The 16177-nt window shown below is 45.5% G+C and overlaps 1 protein-coding gene across 2 annotated transcripts in view; it reads right to left on the bottom strand.

Moving 5' to 3' along the window:
• Window positions 1-16177, bottom strand: part of FANCI (FA complementation group I) — a 2406750-nt gene that overhangs the window by 726202 nt on the left and 1664371 nt on the right. The gene's annotated exons all lie outside the window — the stretch shown is intronic.

Genomic DNA, 16177 nt, shown 5'->3' with positions numbered 1-16177 from the left:
GATGTGTCTGACCCTTTACTATAAACGGCTGTTGGCTCACACCAGAGAATGATAAAGAAAATGGTAGTGGCCTGTGGGATGGCTTATGGAATTAGCAGATTCACAAACTGTATGCTGAGGAATGCTTTTGCTGATATTTTCCAACTGGATTTGATGGGGGGCAGTCATATAAAGTCAGGGGGAGAAAACACCAGCCAGAATAATATTCTGACTCTATTAAAGGATGACTAAGGGCAGCAATGATAGAAAATAGAGGGCTGGTGAGTTTGGCATAATGGTTAAGGTCTTCACCTCAGAAACACAAAGCACAGGGTTTAATTCTGATGAGGTATTAGCCAAACTAAGTGGCCTGGGCATTTAGCCTAGTATTCACCTGTGAACCTCAGAAATACAAACTATGTCCCCACACAGCAGACAGGTTTAACCTGCATAAACTATAGAAGAAACAGTTTAAATTGTGCTAAGCCCTGTTCTGCAATCTGCACAGTGAACAGCAGCACACAGTCACAGTACCAAGTAAAATTCACTTGTCCAAATAGTGACAAAAATATTAAATCAAATAGAAACATTTTAAAATACTATAAATAATCATTACTTAGGGATTCCCTTCTAAGAAATAAAAAAAAAATCTACACAAAAAAAATCAAAAAAGTAATCTGCAGTAAGATAGTGGTTTAACAATAAAAAAACAGCTACAGCAGTGTTAAATCAGTAGTAAATATCATATACACGAAGAAAAATGTGGAAAAATGCAATATTCTCCTGTCAGCTCTTCCAAATGAAGTAGATAAACAAGACGTCAAGGGTTCAGCAGACACCACAGAACTTTTAGTTGTGTACTTACCATAACTTTAGATGTTTGGGATCCATCTCGCCTACATTCTGTACTGATGGGCTCGGAGCCGATCCTCGGCTCCGACTCGGCACGCTATGCTATAGAACGAAGCCTCTTACTGGCTGAGCTATTCTCTATCCCAGGATGCGCCACCACTAATCCCCCAGATCTTGTTTGTCCGCATTCATGCACACACACATAACTGTTTTATAACATTGCCAGATGTTTCAAGATGAAACAATAGAATTCGGACCGTCCGATCTCTTCTGATCTCCAAGGTAGGGGGAAGGAGGGTGGTTATTAGGAATGTAGGCGAGATGGATCCCAAACATCTAAAGTTATGGTAAGTACATAACTAAAAGATGTTATGTGATCCTATCTCGCCTACATTCTGTACTGATGGGACAGCGTCCCTAGCACCTAATTCCTGGGTGGCTCACTGGAAAACACTCCTGAGCACTGTGGAACCAAATGAAGCTCGCCCCCGAGATGCAACATCCAATTTGTAGTGGGAAATGAAAGTGTGCGGGGAGGACCACGTAGCCGCAGCACAAATGTCACTAATGGCAAGCTTAGAATGGAATGCTATTGAAGTAGCCATAGCTCTTGCAGAGTGAGCTTTGATAGAGGTTGTAAGCTCTTTATTAGAAGAGGAATACGCCTGACTAATACAGTCCCTGATCCATTTGGCAATAGTGACCTTTGTCACGGGTTTGCCCAATTTATTATCCGAAAAGGACACAAACAACTGATCTGTTTTCCGTGTTTGTTGGGTCCTGTCTAAATAAAAACGCAATTGCCTATGAACATCCAATGTGTGGAAGATGTGTTCCGCTTTGTTTGAGTACTTTGGAAAGAAAACTGGAAGTTCTAATGACTGTTGTAGGCAAAAACTGGAACAAACTTTAGGGACAAAAGATGGATCAGGCCTGAGGAATACTCTATCTTTGTGAAAAAACAGGTACGGTGGTTTTACAGACAGAGCTTGAAGTTCCGAAACTCTTCTGGCAGAAGTAATCGCGACCAGAAAGGCGGTTTTCCAAGAAAGAAATTTCAAATCACATGTTGCTGCCGGCTCGAAGGGGGAGGAGGTTAAGGCACGTAACACCACATCGCGATCCCACGGAGGAGCAGGATGAGAAATCGGAGGTCGTAAAAGCACCACACCTTTCATGAAGGTTTTACACAATCTGTTGCTCATTAAAGGTGGGTTTGTAGATTCATGGAAATTGGAAATAGCTGCCAATTGGACCTTGATGGTAGAGACTGAAGAACCTTGATTAAATAGGGAAGTCAGAAATTTCAGTACTTCCGATACCGGAACAGAGATGGGATCCAGACCCCGGAGTTGAGCCCAAATAGCAAATCTCTTCCATTTGCTAGTATACAATTTCTTAGTGGCAGATTTGTGGGCCGAGGATAAGATATGTATGACTTCCGGGTCTAAGGTATGATTCCTGACTATAGTCGGAAGAGGAGGAGCCAAGCTGTTAACTTCAAAGTGTGAAGGGACTGATGGAGTTGTCCCGACTGATGAATCAATAGGTCTGGGATCTGATCCAGGAACCATGGACCGTCCAGTGCATATTTCCGAAGATAGGGGAACCATACCTGACGAGGCCAGTAAGGGGCAACTAAAATCATTTTGCTCCCCAAGTGAGACGCCTTTTGGATCACTCTGGGAAGGAGGGGAACTGGGGGGAAGGCGTATAGCAAGCCGGTGGGCCAAGGATGGGCTAATGCGTCAATAGGACTTTCCCCCGGAGGTGGAGTGAGACAGAAAAACTTCTTGCACTTCGCGTTCAGCGGGGTTGCGAAGAGGTCGCAACAAGGAGTTCCCCATCTGCTGAAGATCTGAGTTGTCACTGCATCGTTCAGAGACCACTCGTGAGGAGAGAGAATTGTTCTGCTTAGCCTGTCGGCTATCACGTTGGACTTGCCAGGGATATGAGTCGCCACTAGAAAACGTCTGGTCGCCACTGCCCATTCCCAAACTCTCATGGCCTCTCTGCAAAGGGGGTAGGATCTGGTCCCTCCCTGCTTGTTCAGGTACCAGACTAAGACTACTGACATGTTGTCGGAGTGAACGGCAATTACGTCCTGAGGGAGATAATCGTGAAGGGCTTGTAGGGACAGAAACACCGCCCTCATTTCTAAAATGTTGATATGAAGGAGGCTCTCTTCTGAATGCCATTTGCCTTGGACTGACCTGCCCAGGGAATGCCCCCCCCCACCCCATCTGGGAGGCGTCCGTAGTCAAAGTGGCCACAGGAGGAGGTGGAACAAAGGGTCGTCCCGGATTCAGATTGGAGGGCACCAGCCACCAGCGAAGGTCCTGTTTGCAAGTTTCCGTGATTCGGATGAGGTGACTGAGAGGGAGATCCTGAAAGGACCACTGTGTCGAAAGGAGCCACTGGAGAATTCTCATATGCAATCTTGCTAAGGGGACTAGAAGAACAGTGGCCGACAGAGCCCAATAGCTGCAGGACCATCCTGGCTGGAGCTGTGGATCCGAGAATCAAGGCTCGGACTTGAGCCTGTATATTTTGTATCCTTTCTGTAGGAAGATAGACCCGCATTAGGTTTGAGTCTATCTCTACTCCGATGAACCTTATGCGCTGAGATGGCAGCAACACAGACTTTGGCCAATTGAAGGTGATTCCAAGGGAAGCGCCTAGTGATATTGTGGCTTGTAGATTTTGCAACAGTAGACGCCTGGAGGTGGCAGTTAGGAGCCAGTCGTCCAGATACGGAAACACCTGGAATCCTAGACTCCTCAGGTGAGCAGTCACGACTGCCAAACATTTGGTGAACACCCTGGGGGCTGTGGTGAGACCAAAGGGCAGTGCGCAGAACTGAAAATGACTGTCTCCCAGGCTGAAGCGCAAATGTCTCCTGGACGCCTGGTCTACCAGGATGTGGTAATAGGCGTCCTTGAGATCTATGGAGCACATCCAAACACCCTTCTCCAGCAGTGGGAGAATGGATTGTAAGGTGACCATTCGGAACTTGGACTTTTTGACTGATCGATTTAGGATGCTGAGATCCAAAATGGGCCTCAAGTCCCCGGTCTTTTTTGGCACCAAAAAGAATCTTGAGTAAGTCCCTAATCCGATCTGGTCTGCAGGGACCGGTTGGATGACTCCTTTTTAAAGCAGCTTTGAGACTTCTAAGGCTGCGATTTCCCGTTGACTGGGTGGCGGGTCCGGGATTCTCTTGGACGGCAGTGGGGAGTGAGAAAAAGGAATGGCGTAACCTCCGGCGATGATTCGAAGCACCCATCGGTCCTGAGTGATACCCTCCCAGGCTTTTAGGTGCCTCGAAAAACGACCCCTGACTGGCTCCGGAGCTGCACAGTCGGGCAATCCTTCAGGGATTGTGGAAGGCTGAAGAGCCACGAAAGGACTCGCGGTCTCCAGTGTTGCGGGGGCCTCTGCTGCCTCTGGGACGGCGTCTTCCAGAAAAATTTCCCCCTCCTCTGCCTCTAGAAGGGGGATCGTCCTGCTGCGAGGGATAAGACTTCTGGACTTACGGAACCACATTTTCCCTCCTCTTTTAGCCTTGGGATAAGGCCGAAAGGGAGTGGAAAATCGTGCCCCTACGGCAGTCAGAGTCTTACCTTCTTGCTCGCAGCGGGTCAATGTGTCCTTTACCTTGGGTCCAAACAAAGAGGACCCATCAAAGGGAGCGTCGGCAAAGGAAGACTTAAAGGCTTCCGCAAAATGACACAGGCGGAGCCAGGCTTCCCTCTGTAGAGCAACACCCGTACCCGCCGCTCTACTCGCCACTTCGGCTGCATATGAAATGAGCCTCATGGACGAGTTTGATATGGATGACAGCGTAGCCAACTGAGAGCCAACCGTCTGGGTCAGCTGCTCAGGTAGGTTACCCAAGAGGGTATCTGAAAGCTCCTTGATCAGATCCCTCTGAAATCTTGTGAAGTGCGTTAAATAGTTCAGGGACCTTAAGGTAAAGGCCGCTGAACTGAGGGTGCGCTTCCCATACCGATCCATGCTCCTAGACTCCTTATTAGGAGGATGGATGGACGTCGAAGCCTCTGCTACATCTTGTTGGGTAGCAGATGCCACCACCAAGGCATCTACAGCCACACCTTTGGTCAAAAACTCCTTCTCTGGGGGTGCTGATAAGAACTTGTTTGGGCGAGCAGGCACCGGTTCCACAGAGTCTGGATGTTCCCACGCCCTTCGACAGATCAAATCTATGAGCTCATTGAAGGGCGGAGACACCCAGGAGGCGGAGGGATGAGCCCCGAAGGCCGTGAGGAACACAGACTCGTCAGCGGAAGGGGGTTTGGAATGCCAGCCGCCTCGTTGTTTGAGGGCTTCCAAGATGTCTGCGAAGGAGACATCATCTGAGGATGACTTAGGGGACCCCTCCGCATCATCAAGATCGGTGTCTGACGTGAGAGACTCATCGGGGGAGTCGACGTGCTTCCTCTTGCACAGTCTTTTCCTTGGGGGTTCCTCTGAAGAAGCTTCAGAGGGACCTCCAGGAGGGGGGGAACCCCCACTGGGGGTGACCTCAGGCCCCGGGGCTCCGCTAAGGACAGGGGGACTACCAAAGACCCAGTCTCCGTGTGTAGGGAAGGTGCTGGTGAGACTGTGGAGGTAGCCAAAGAAGATTTGGCCAAAGCACTCCTCATGGCCCTGAAGGCCGGACCTCCAGAGTCCTGGGAAGGTCCAACCACTGTGGCCACAACAGTAGACGGTACCCCCGCAGCCGACGCACCGAGAGGAAGGCTCGGGACCGAAAACATCGGTCCCGAAGCGTCCCCCCCAGGGCCGACGGAGGAGGTCCGTGTACCGAACTCCGACTCGAGAGCCGGGGTTGGAGTAAGGGTCGGGGCCGACCCGAAAACCTCCATCAGCTCCAACAGCACCGGCTCCAACGGTGCCGAGGCTGTTGGAGGAGGAACCAGAACTACAGGGTGGGCCATCGGCTCCGAAGCCGAATGGGCTGGAGCCGAAACTAATTTCTGGAATACAGGAGACTGAAACAGTCTTAGGAGCACCCTGTCGATGTCCGAATCTGACATCTTTGAAGATCGGGAGGAGACCGACCGGGTCCGAACCGACTTCTCCATCGGCTCTGAAGGACTGGGGGACCGGCTCCGAATAGACTCGACCAGTATCGGTGCCGAGGGAGATTCCAAATCAATTTCCCTCGGTGCCGAGGAGGGCTTCGGCGCCGAAGGGGAAGAGTCCGAGCCGGCAACCCTCATCGGCTCTAAAATCAGTGGAGCTGATGAAGGTGACCCGCCTCTTGAAGCCCCAGCCATCGGCTCCGAAACCAGAGGAGTCGAGACTGGAGGCATCGAGGCAGACCGTTCCGCCCTCAGCTCCGAAGTCCGTGGAGCCGATGGAGAAGCCTGCCTAGATTTCTTACTGGTCGGTTCCGATGGACTGGTCGGAGCAGACTATTTCTTTTTCTTGGCTGGAGAGGAAGAGGAAGATAAGGCCTCCTCGAAGGAGGGTTTAATCAGCCCTTTAAAGATCAATTTATTCTTCCTCTCTTGGAGGACCCTAGAGGAAAAAGCGTGACACACGCTGCACGACTCCTGTAGGTGTTTGGCGCCTAAACAGTACACGCATAAGGAGTGATCATCGGTGATGGACATTTTATATCTGCATCTCGTGCACTTTTTAAATCCTGAGGGTCTATGCTCTTTGGACATAATGCCTGTAAACCACTCACTATATCAATAGAAAAAACACTATATATGCCACTCACTGAGTAAAGATTTTAAAACAATAAAATCCTCTTTTTTTTTTTTTTTTGACAAAGGCCAAAAATTAACAAGTACAATACAAGTCCAACAAACACCAAAAAGGAGGGCCAAGAACCCTCTAACTTAAACAGGTACTTGACCTCTCTAAAAATAAGAAAACTCACTGAAGAATAGGGGAAGGCCCCTCTAACTTAAACGGAAACCTTTCCCTAGTCAATCACACAAATTCACCACAAAATTTTACCAAAAACACACTGATACACAACGATAGCTGTTAAAACAGCTTTTGGGTAAAGAATAAAGAATTTCCTGACAGGAAAACTTTAAGAAAAAACAGCACTTAGCTCAGCCAAGTTCGAGACCACGTCCTAGCTTGTAAGCGGCAAACGAGATCTGGGGGATTAGTGGTGGTGCATCCTGGGATAGAGAATAGCTCAGCCAATAAGAGGCTTCGCTCTATAGCATAGCGTGCCGAGTCGGAGCCGAGGATCAGCTCCGAGCCCATCAGTACAGAATGTAGGCAAGATAGGATCACATAACATCTTAAGTTTCCCAGTACAGGTCATAGAACACTTTAGAAAAGCCCCAAAACTGCTTTGAAGCAGTATTAAGCATACAGACCACCACAGTAGTTCATAGGTTCATAGATTAGTGCTTAGCAGAAGTAAATAACCAGAATATTAAAACAAAAGGTTAACATATATACATGGGTCTGTATCATAAGATCAAAAGTTCAAAAGACAGAAAACCAAATCTAAAACTCAAAATATCGAACATGGGAATTTCCCCTTCTCCACTATTCTGCGATCTCGGAGATGGTATACATCATTAGGGGTAGGGGTGGGCAGAATGGCAGAACACCCAGATTACAAATTGTACAGGTGCTACTCGTAGAATGTTCTGGAGAAAATACTCACCAGTTTTCACAGTAGATGTTGGAGGGGTGTGTGTGTGTGTGTGTGTGTTGGGGGGGGGGGGTAAGAACCCCAAATGAATTGAAATTAACCATTGTGGGAAAATTAAAAAGGTAGTGTCCAAGGAACCAAGCAGATTAACATTAAGGTCACCCAGACATTTAGTATTAGTCTTGCAACACTACAGCTTAGTGGAGTAATACATGTATTTAAGACTGTGGAACACAAAAGTACAGTTTTGTACCTACCATAAATGTAGATGTTCGAAGATCCACATTGCTGCAGTCCTTACACTTGGGTAGTCCGCTGTCCTCGGTCGGCCCGAATATCAAAGTATAAGGCTGACGTCGGTCAAGGCGCATTAGACTGACATCAGGACGTCAGGGTACAAATGCGCATGACCGACGTCATATCCTCAGTCTTTTCTTGCCCCAGATGTCAGAAGACCCTAAAAGAAAGGTCAAAACCAAAAGACAGCAAACCACCAAGCAACCACCCTGCACTAACAATATGTACAATATATATACACAATAAATACAATATTTACAACCCACCCCACACAACCACCTCTAAAAACAGAGGGGAAGGAGGGAGGGTAAATTGGACTGCAGCAATGTGGATCTTCGAACATCTACATTTATGGTAGGTACAAAACTGTACTATGTTCTTCATCTCACATTGCTGCAGTCCTTACACTTGGGTAGAATCCCAAAGCAGAGGTAAGGGAGGATGGCAAAACTATAAAGCAGCAGGAGCTGCCAAAATGCCCTGTAAAATAGCAGTGGCAAAACCAGCCCTAGATTTAGAGTAAAGTGGAAGGTGATAATGCTTAGAGAAAGTATGCACTGAACTCCAAGTAGCTGCCTCCAAAATATCCTTAGTTGCCACCCCTTAAAAAGCTGTTGAAGTGGCAGTAGCCCTAGTGGAATGAGGCCTAATCCCAGCTGGAATCTCCTTACCATGATGGGAATAACAGAAAGCAATGCAAAACCCAATCCACTTAGAAATAGTTTGTTTTGACACAGGCTTGCCCTGAGAACTCAAAGCAAAAGAAACAAATAACTGCTGAGACTGCCTGAACCCTTTAGTCCTACTCAAATAATAACGCAACTGCCTGTGTACATCTAAAGTGTGCAAAATCTTTTCCCCTTTATTTTGGGGATTTGCATAAAAAGTAGGCAAATGAATAGTTTTGTTTAAAGCCACACTAGAAACCACTTTAGGCATAAAGGAAGGATTAGTACGCAAAGATACCCTATCCTTATGGAAAATTAAGAAAGGCTCAACTGCCATAAGGGCCTGTAATTCAGAAACCCTTCTTGCAGAGGTAATGGCCAGCAAAAAAGCAGTCTTCCAAGATAAATATTTCAACTCAGCAGTAGCTGCAGGCTCAAAAGGTTGTAGAGTAAGTTTCTCCAACACAAAATTGAGGTCCCAAGCAGGAGTAGGAGCTCTACGTGGGGGTCTTATATTCTTTATCCCTCTAAGAAATTGCTTGAACAAAGGATGAGAAAACAATGGTGGGTCACAGTCATAGTGAGCAGAAATTGCTGCAGCATGAACCTTAATAGAAGAGAAGGACAAACCTTTGTCCAGTAACTCAGTAAGATATTGAAGAGCCACACTTAAATTAGGCTCAGAAACATCAAATTCCTTTGCTGCACTCCAAAATAAAAATCTCTTCCATTTATCTGCGTACACCTTCCTTGTACTAGGCCTTCTGGCTTCCAAAATAACATTCAAAACTTGCTGTGGAAGTTGAGACCCTCCAGAGTTCAAAACAGAATATGCCAGGCCGTTAGGTGAAGAGAGTGAAGTTTGACATTGAGTAAATGACTGTTCTCCTGAGACAATAAGTGTGGAATCGAAGGCAAAGGCCTTGGAGGTTCTCGTACCAGACTTCTCAGTAATGGGTACCAGTGCTGTCGAGGCCAATCTGGAGCTATTAAGATCATCCTTGGCTTGTCCTGTCTGACCTTCTGGAGTACCTTTGGGAGGAGAGGCAGAGGTGGAAAGGCATACACATGAAGATTGTTCCACTTGAAAGAAAGAGCATCCACTTTCCAGGCTGTGGGATGAAACCTTTTTGTGCAAAACTTTGGCAGCTGGTAATTTAGTGGAGAAGCGAACAGATCTATGTCTGGAGTTCCCCATGACACTGTCAATTTCTGAAATACATGAGGATCCAATTTCCACTCGTGGGGATCCATAATTGCCTGCTCAACGCATCTGCTAAGGAGTTCTGTGCTCCTGGCAGAAACCTTGCCTGAAGATGTAGCTGAAAACTGAGAGCAGTCTCCCACAAAATCATTGCTTGCCTGCAGAGAGGATAAGAATGTGTTCCCCCTTGCTTGTTGATGTACCACATGACAGTTGTGTTGTCTGTTAGAATCAACACCTGCCCTGGAAGAAGTAAATCCTTGAAAGCTATTAATGCAAATTGGACTGCTAACATCTCCTTCAAGTTGATATGTAGATGTTGTAGTCTGGCAGGCCACGTGTCTTGTATCCACTTTCCATTTAGATGAGCTCCCCAAGCTTTGTCTGAGGCATCTGTCGTTAGAATCTGACTCGCCTCTGGCCGGGTCACAGAGAGTCCCTTGTTTAGGTGACATTCCTGAGCCCACCACAAAAATTCCTTTTGAATGCAAGGTAATATCTGAATGACAGTGTCCATATCCTGGCAGTGCTGTGTCCATACATTTTTGAGATACCATTGTAGCTTCCTCATATGCAGTTTGGCATTGGGAAGCACCAGAATACAAGATGCCATGAACCCCAAGGCTTGAAGGACTGTCCTTGCACTCAGCCTGGACTGATGAGACAATTGATGGAAGTAAAGGGAAAGATTCTTTTGTTTGTCCGGGGTCAAAAAGGCCATCTGGGATGCTGTATTCAGTCTTACACCCAGAAAGCACATGTCCTGAGAGGGTACTATACTGGACTTTATTTCGTTCACAGAATACCCCAGGCATCTTAGCACTGCTATCACATATTGCAGATGATGAAGAAGTTCGTCCCTTTCTTGCGCCAGAATCAGGCAATCGTCCAAATAAGGATAAATCTGTATTCCTTTTAGCCTGAAGAAAGCTATCACTGGAGCCAGAACTTTTGTAAACACTCTGGGCGCAGTAGATAAGCCAAAGGGCAATGCAGAGAACTGATAATGAGAAGTTCCAGCCCGAAAACGCAGATACTTCCTGCAACTTAGTCTGATAGGAACATGAAGGTAAGCCTCCTTGAGATCCAGAGTTACCATCCAGTGATCTTTGCCCAGCAGAGGTAAAAGCTGTTGTAACGTCAACATTTTGAACTTGGGAATGTCCAGATAAGTGTTGAGGATAGATAAATCCAAAATTGGTCTCCACGTGTTCCCCTTCTTTGGCACTAGGAACAGGCGAGAGTAAAATCCTAGGCCCACTTCTGGCAGAGGGACCGGCTGTATGGCCCCTATTTGAAGTAGCAGAGAAATTTGTTTGCGAGCCTCTATTCTTTGTTGAGGAGGAACGTCTGGCATGCCCTTGAAAGGAGGCAAGGTATGGAAATAAAACCTGTAACCTTTGTGTATGATATCCAATACCCATCTGTCCTGGGTAATCAAACTCCAATTTTCCTTGAAAAGTGCCAACCTTCCTCCCAAAGGTGCTGCCAGACGAGAAGGCTCTGGCAGCTGAAAAGGTAGGTCATTGGGCCTGTTTACGAAAGGACTGACCCCTGCCCTCACCCGAAGACTGAGCAGGTGAACTCCCTGTTCTAGGCCTGAAAGCGCCCTGAGCTCTGCCCCTACCACGTCTAGATCTACCCCTAGACTGGGAATCATAAGAAGGATACGTCCACCCCTTGGTAGGCCAATTCCTACTAAACTTAGGAGGCTGAACCTGCAAAAAATCTTTAACAGTCTGCATAGACTTAGCCTTGTCTTCCATTTTCTTTAAGACTGCCTCCACAGGTGACCCAAACAACACATCAGACTGTAAAGGAGCATCTAAAATCCTTGTCTTAACATGGTCAGATAAATTCTGATCCCTCAGCCAGGCGTGCCTGCGGAGAACTGACCCAGTGGCAGCCACCCTAGATGAGGCCTGTACAGCATCAAAACCACATTGCAAAGAATGCTTACCCACCTGTTCAGAAACATGCACCAAATCCTGTAATTCCTTACACTCAATACCTTCCGCCAGAGCATCTACCTTAGACTTCAATTGAGAAAGTAGATAGTTTTGGTATTTCAACATGTGAAACTGGCAATTCAAAGCCCTCATAGCTAAGGTGGAAGAAGTATAGACTTTCTTTCCCCATCTATCCAAAGCCCTGGCCTCTTTATCTGGAGGAACCGGATTTTTTACAACAGAAGCCTTGACACCCTTAGGCCCCTGACTAACAGTTTCTGGGTCCGCCCTAAGACTCTTAAAAAGATATTTATGAGCTTCAGGCACCCTGTAATACCTATCTGGTTTAACAGGCGCAGGAGGCACAGAATCAGGATTAAGAGAAGCCTCTGCAAACACATCTTCCACAACATCCAGAACAGGAGGTATAGCCAAAGGCCTATGCTGGGGTAAAAACAAAAATTCCCTAAGCTTTTTCCTGGAATCAGAGAAGTCTTGACCTTCCCACTTAAAATGCTCCCTCATGGAATGAAGAGTCTCTGAAAAAGAAAAATCCTCTGGAGGAGAAGCTGAAGGAGTAGAATCATCCACATCAGAATCAGAATAAGGAGAATACTCCTGCAAGTCTTCAGCCGAAGACTCTGAAACATCCGAAGCCTGCTCAAAACTTCCCAACTCTGGTTCCACCCTAGGCCTCTTATCAGGAGGGGGCAAAGAACCTCTAATTAAAGTAATTAAATCTTCTGCCATTTTGAGCATGTGCTTCTTGGGCACAGACCCTGATGAACTAGGAGTGACACCAACAGAAGCTAAACCTGGCCTGCCTCTGGGAGAAGCCTTGGAAACAGAAGGAGAGGGCCTAACCACCCTAGGAAGGGAGGGGAGTACAATAACCTGAGAAGCCCCTTCAGCCTGACCTGCCTCCTGAGAGGCCACATCCTGCAATAACAAAGTCTCCCCTTGGGACTCCAGAGAAACCTCCGGCGGAACCCCCGGTTCCACCGACACCTCCAAAGAACCGGCGTCCGGTACGGACGACTCCTCCTGACTGGGCTTAGCTGCTTTGTCTTTGCGCTTCTTCGAAGAAGCGGACGCCGGAGCATCCGACGGCATATTATAATTGCACCGCTTCCCGAAGACTAACCTGGCACAATCTAACCTTCGCTTTATAGTGCGCTTATTGAACCTAGCACAAAAGCGACACCCAACAACGTCGTGCTCAGGCCCCAAACAAGGAATACACAAAGTATGATAATCTCTATGCGGTATCTGTTTCCCACAAGAAATACAGTTATTCACTTTTTCTGACATCCGGTAAACCACTGAGGCAAGAAAAAACTAAAATATTCCCCAACGGGGTACTTAGCCAACTTTGACTCGGTCTGAAACTCCGAATTCGAAAAATTTCAGAACGCCGAACGGCACTTGCAACGCTGCTTCTGCATCGGACCATGCGGCAAAAAAGACTGAGGATATGACGTCGGTCATGCGCATTTGTACCCTGACGTCCTGATGTCAGTCTAATGCGCCTTGACCGACGTCAGCCTTATACTTTGATATTCGGGCCGACCGAGGACAGCGGACTACCCAAGTGTAAGGACTGCAGCAATGTGAGATGAAGAACATCGTAACAGTAGTAGAAGAATTAGAATAGTTTGAAGCTTTAGATGCTCACCAACTATAACGTCAGGAAATGACTAATCTAGGCCACAGGGATTGTATTATTAGCTTTGCTGTCAAAGTACATATAGTACTTTTCATAAACATGATGCAGCATCCCATTTACTTGGACAGCTACACCCAAAATTCACGAAACTGTTTAAATTTGTGGAGTAAAATAAGCATTTATTTAGACAAGCCAGTAATATCTGAATAATAGTCAAACATCCATTAAATTAAAAGTTCCAAACTGTGCAGTACAGGAAACATGCTTCAGTCATGTTTTAGATGAGCCAATAATGTCTGAACAATGGATGAAGATCCACGTCTCCAATTCCTCATACTTAAAGTTCATGGTGCCATTGTTTAAATGCACCGAAGTGATCAAACCTGTAAGTCTACAACAACTAAGCCAACACATGAATGGAGAAAGGAGATTCTTGCCAATAGGGATGACTGAAATTAGGGATATACACAACAGGCAAGAGGGGGCTAGAATTTATTGGAGATAACTGGCAAAGGAACCAAGGTATTGGGAGCAAATAACTAGACAGGGAAAGGTAAAAGAATGGGAAGATGCCAATAACTTATTTGGACTGCAGGTTAGAGACTGCCTTTCCTATCAAGGATTGATATCAGAGTATAGGCAAAGAGAAAGAAATAGGAGCCCTAAATGAAAGACCTGCACTGGTAGAGTTTTTAGTAGAATCTACAACAGAAGTTGCCATTAAGAAAGGAATAATTAGTACAGCATATAAAATATTGCATGATAACTATAAGAATCAATTGGAGGAGTTTAAAAAGGATTGTGAAGAGAGATTGTATAAGCAATTCACAAAGGAACAATGGGGAGATATGTGTAGGTCTCCCAAATATGCAACACAGTCTAAAAGATTTAGGATCTTTGCTTGGAAGTGTTTACACACGTATTTTTATATCTCAAGAGACGCCAAAGAATTTTTCCTCGGGTAGATGGTAAATGTTGGGGGTGTGATAAGGAAGAGTTAACTGGGAACATATTTCTGGGAGTGTAATGAGTTGGCAGACTTTAAAGATTCCATGCAAACTGCTCTGTTGGAGATGCAGGGTGAGCAAATTGGTGTAACTAAGGAAATGGTTTTCTTGAGCTATGATACAGAATTGGAACTGCCTAGACATAGTAAGGCCTTGTTATATCTAATTATGATGGCTTCCCAAAAAAAATCAATTACTACAAAGTGGACGTCAAAGTCTAAACCAACTTTACTAGAAGTAACAAAGATAGTAACAGAGATAAAACAACTGCAACTGTGATCTTTAGAAAAGGGAAGGAGTAAATTACATAGGAAAAAAATGGAAAGTGTGGGATCAATACATGCATAGGAGGAACAAGGTTTAAAAGAAGGCAGGATTTGAATGAGCTATGTACTGGCTGACTGAAATGACTGGATATATTATAAGTGATGTATAATGTTTGCATCTACAGCTGTGTCAGCATAGTTTGTAATGTATAATGTTTGCAACTGAGATTGCGTCGGTATGGTTTATTTCCATTCATATTAATGCAAGATTGCCTTTGTCATAAATGATAATTTAATAAAGATGTTTCTTGTTCATAATAGAGAAGGAATGAGTTAGAGCTAGGATCTCACTGTATGTCACTATAATAAAAGATGAACAAAAGTAGGCCACTGCCAGTACTGTGTCTTAATCTTGAGTTAAATCAGCAACTTTAAGCATGCAAATCAAGCCCTGTGTGGAGAGTAGCAGGCAGATGCAGAATTTAATACCAATCAGAATGCAGATATAGAGGGATACTAAGATGGAATAATGTAGTAATGGTGAGGTTTCTAGCTGTGTGATCTGTCTGAATGGCTACATGCCAAAGGGAGGCAATGTATTCAATAAATGGCATAATTTGAGCTGAGAACAGCAGGACATTAATAATGCCTTTTGACCTGAATGAGATGCCTTTAGATACCAACTGTGGCAGAGAGAATTTCCTGACTACTGATGCTACACTCTGGTAGAAAGAAAGGGAGTTGTTAATTAAGGTGACAAGATCCCTCTCTATCATGTCTTTCTGAAGTGGGGTATGTAGGTTCGATTATTTAACCTGTTTGATGTCCACCTTACCATGAAGGGTTTGCAATTAAGTTTCTTAACGTATTTACAATACCAGCAAAGGGGTCAGTATTGAATGCTATGGCCAGATCCAGATAGGTTGTGTACACTAAATGCCCACTATCCACTGCAACAATTGCCTTCTCAAAGAAGTTAACTAAATTAAGTAGACATGACCTCTTCTTGACAAAAACCTCACTGTTCAGGGTTTAGCTTTATGAGAATTTTAATACTGTAATTAATGAATGCATTCCATGGCCTTGCAAATTACACTCGTCAAACTTATGGGTTCCTAGGTAGGTACTAGGCTATCGGCCCCAGGGTCTAAGTAAGCCTAATCAACAAGGTTCCCTGGATTACGCCACCCAAGAAAGTTATTTTCCTGTGCCACTGTCAAGCAGAGCCACAGAAGTGATCCCCAGGGTGTATTTCCTATTTCCCATCCACTCATCAAGATTTTTCTTGAAGAGTGCTAATGAAGAACTTTGCTTGACATATATTGGTAGCTTGTTCCAGAGTATTGATTGACAAACTACAATGTTTTGCCAGAGGTGGCCTGCATCTGTCTCCCTTGGTCTTCAGGCTCCTGGCAAAGGCTTTTGCTTTCCCCGTAGTGCCTTTTTTAGGCAATGCCATTGGGTCAAAACTACCAACATGAAAATTTCATCAAAATCCAACTTAAAGGTCATGCTGCTAAACGCTAGGAGGGTAAACATGAAACTGCATTCATTGCAAGCATTCTTAAATCTGGGAGAGACTGACATTTGTGCAGTCACAGAAACCTGGTTCAAAGCTGAGGAGAGCACCC

The sequence above is a fragment of the Protopterus annectens genome, chromosome 7.part0 (assembly GCF_019279795.1).
Source record: "Protopterus annectens isolate FY-2018-M chromosome 7.part0, PAN1.0, whole genome shotgun sequence".
Lineage (NCBI taxonomy): Eukaryota > Metazoa > Chordata > Ceratodontiformes > Protopteridae > Protopterus > Protopterus annectens.
Note: the sequence above shows the minus strand (reverse complement) of the source record. Positions and strands in the feature narration are given on the sequence as shown.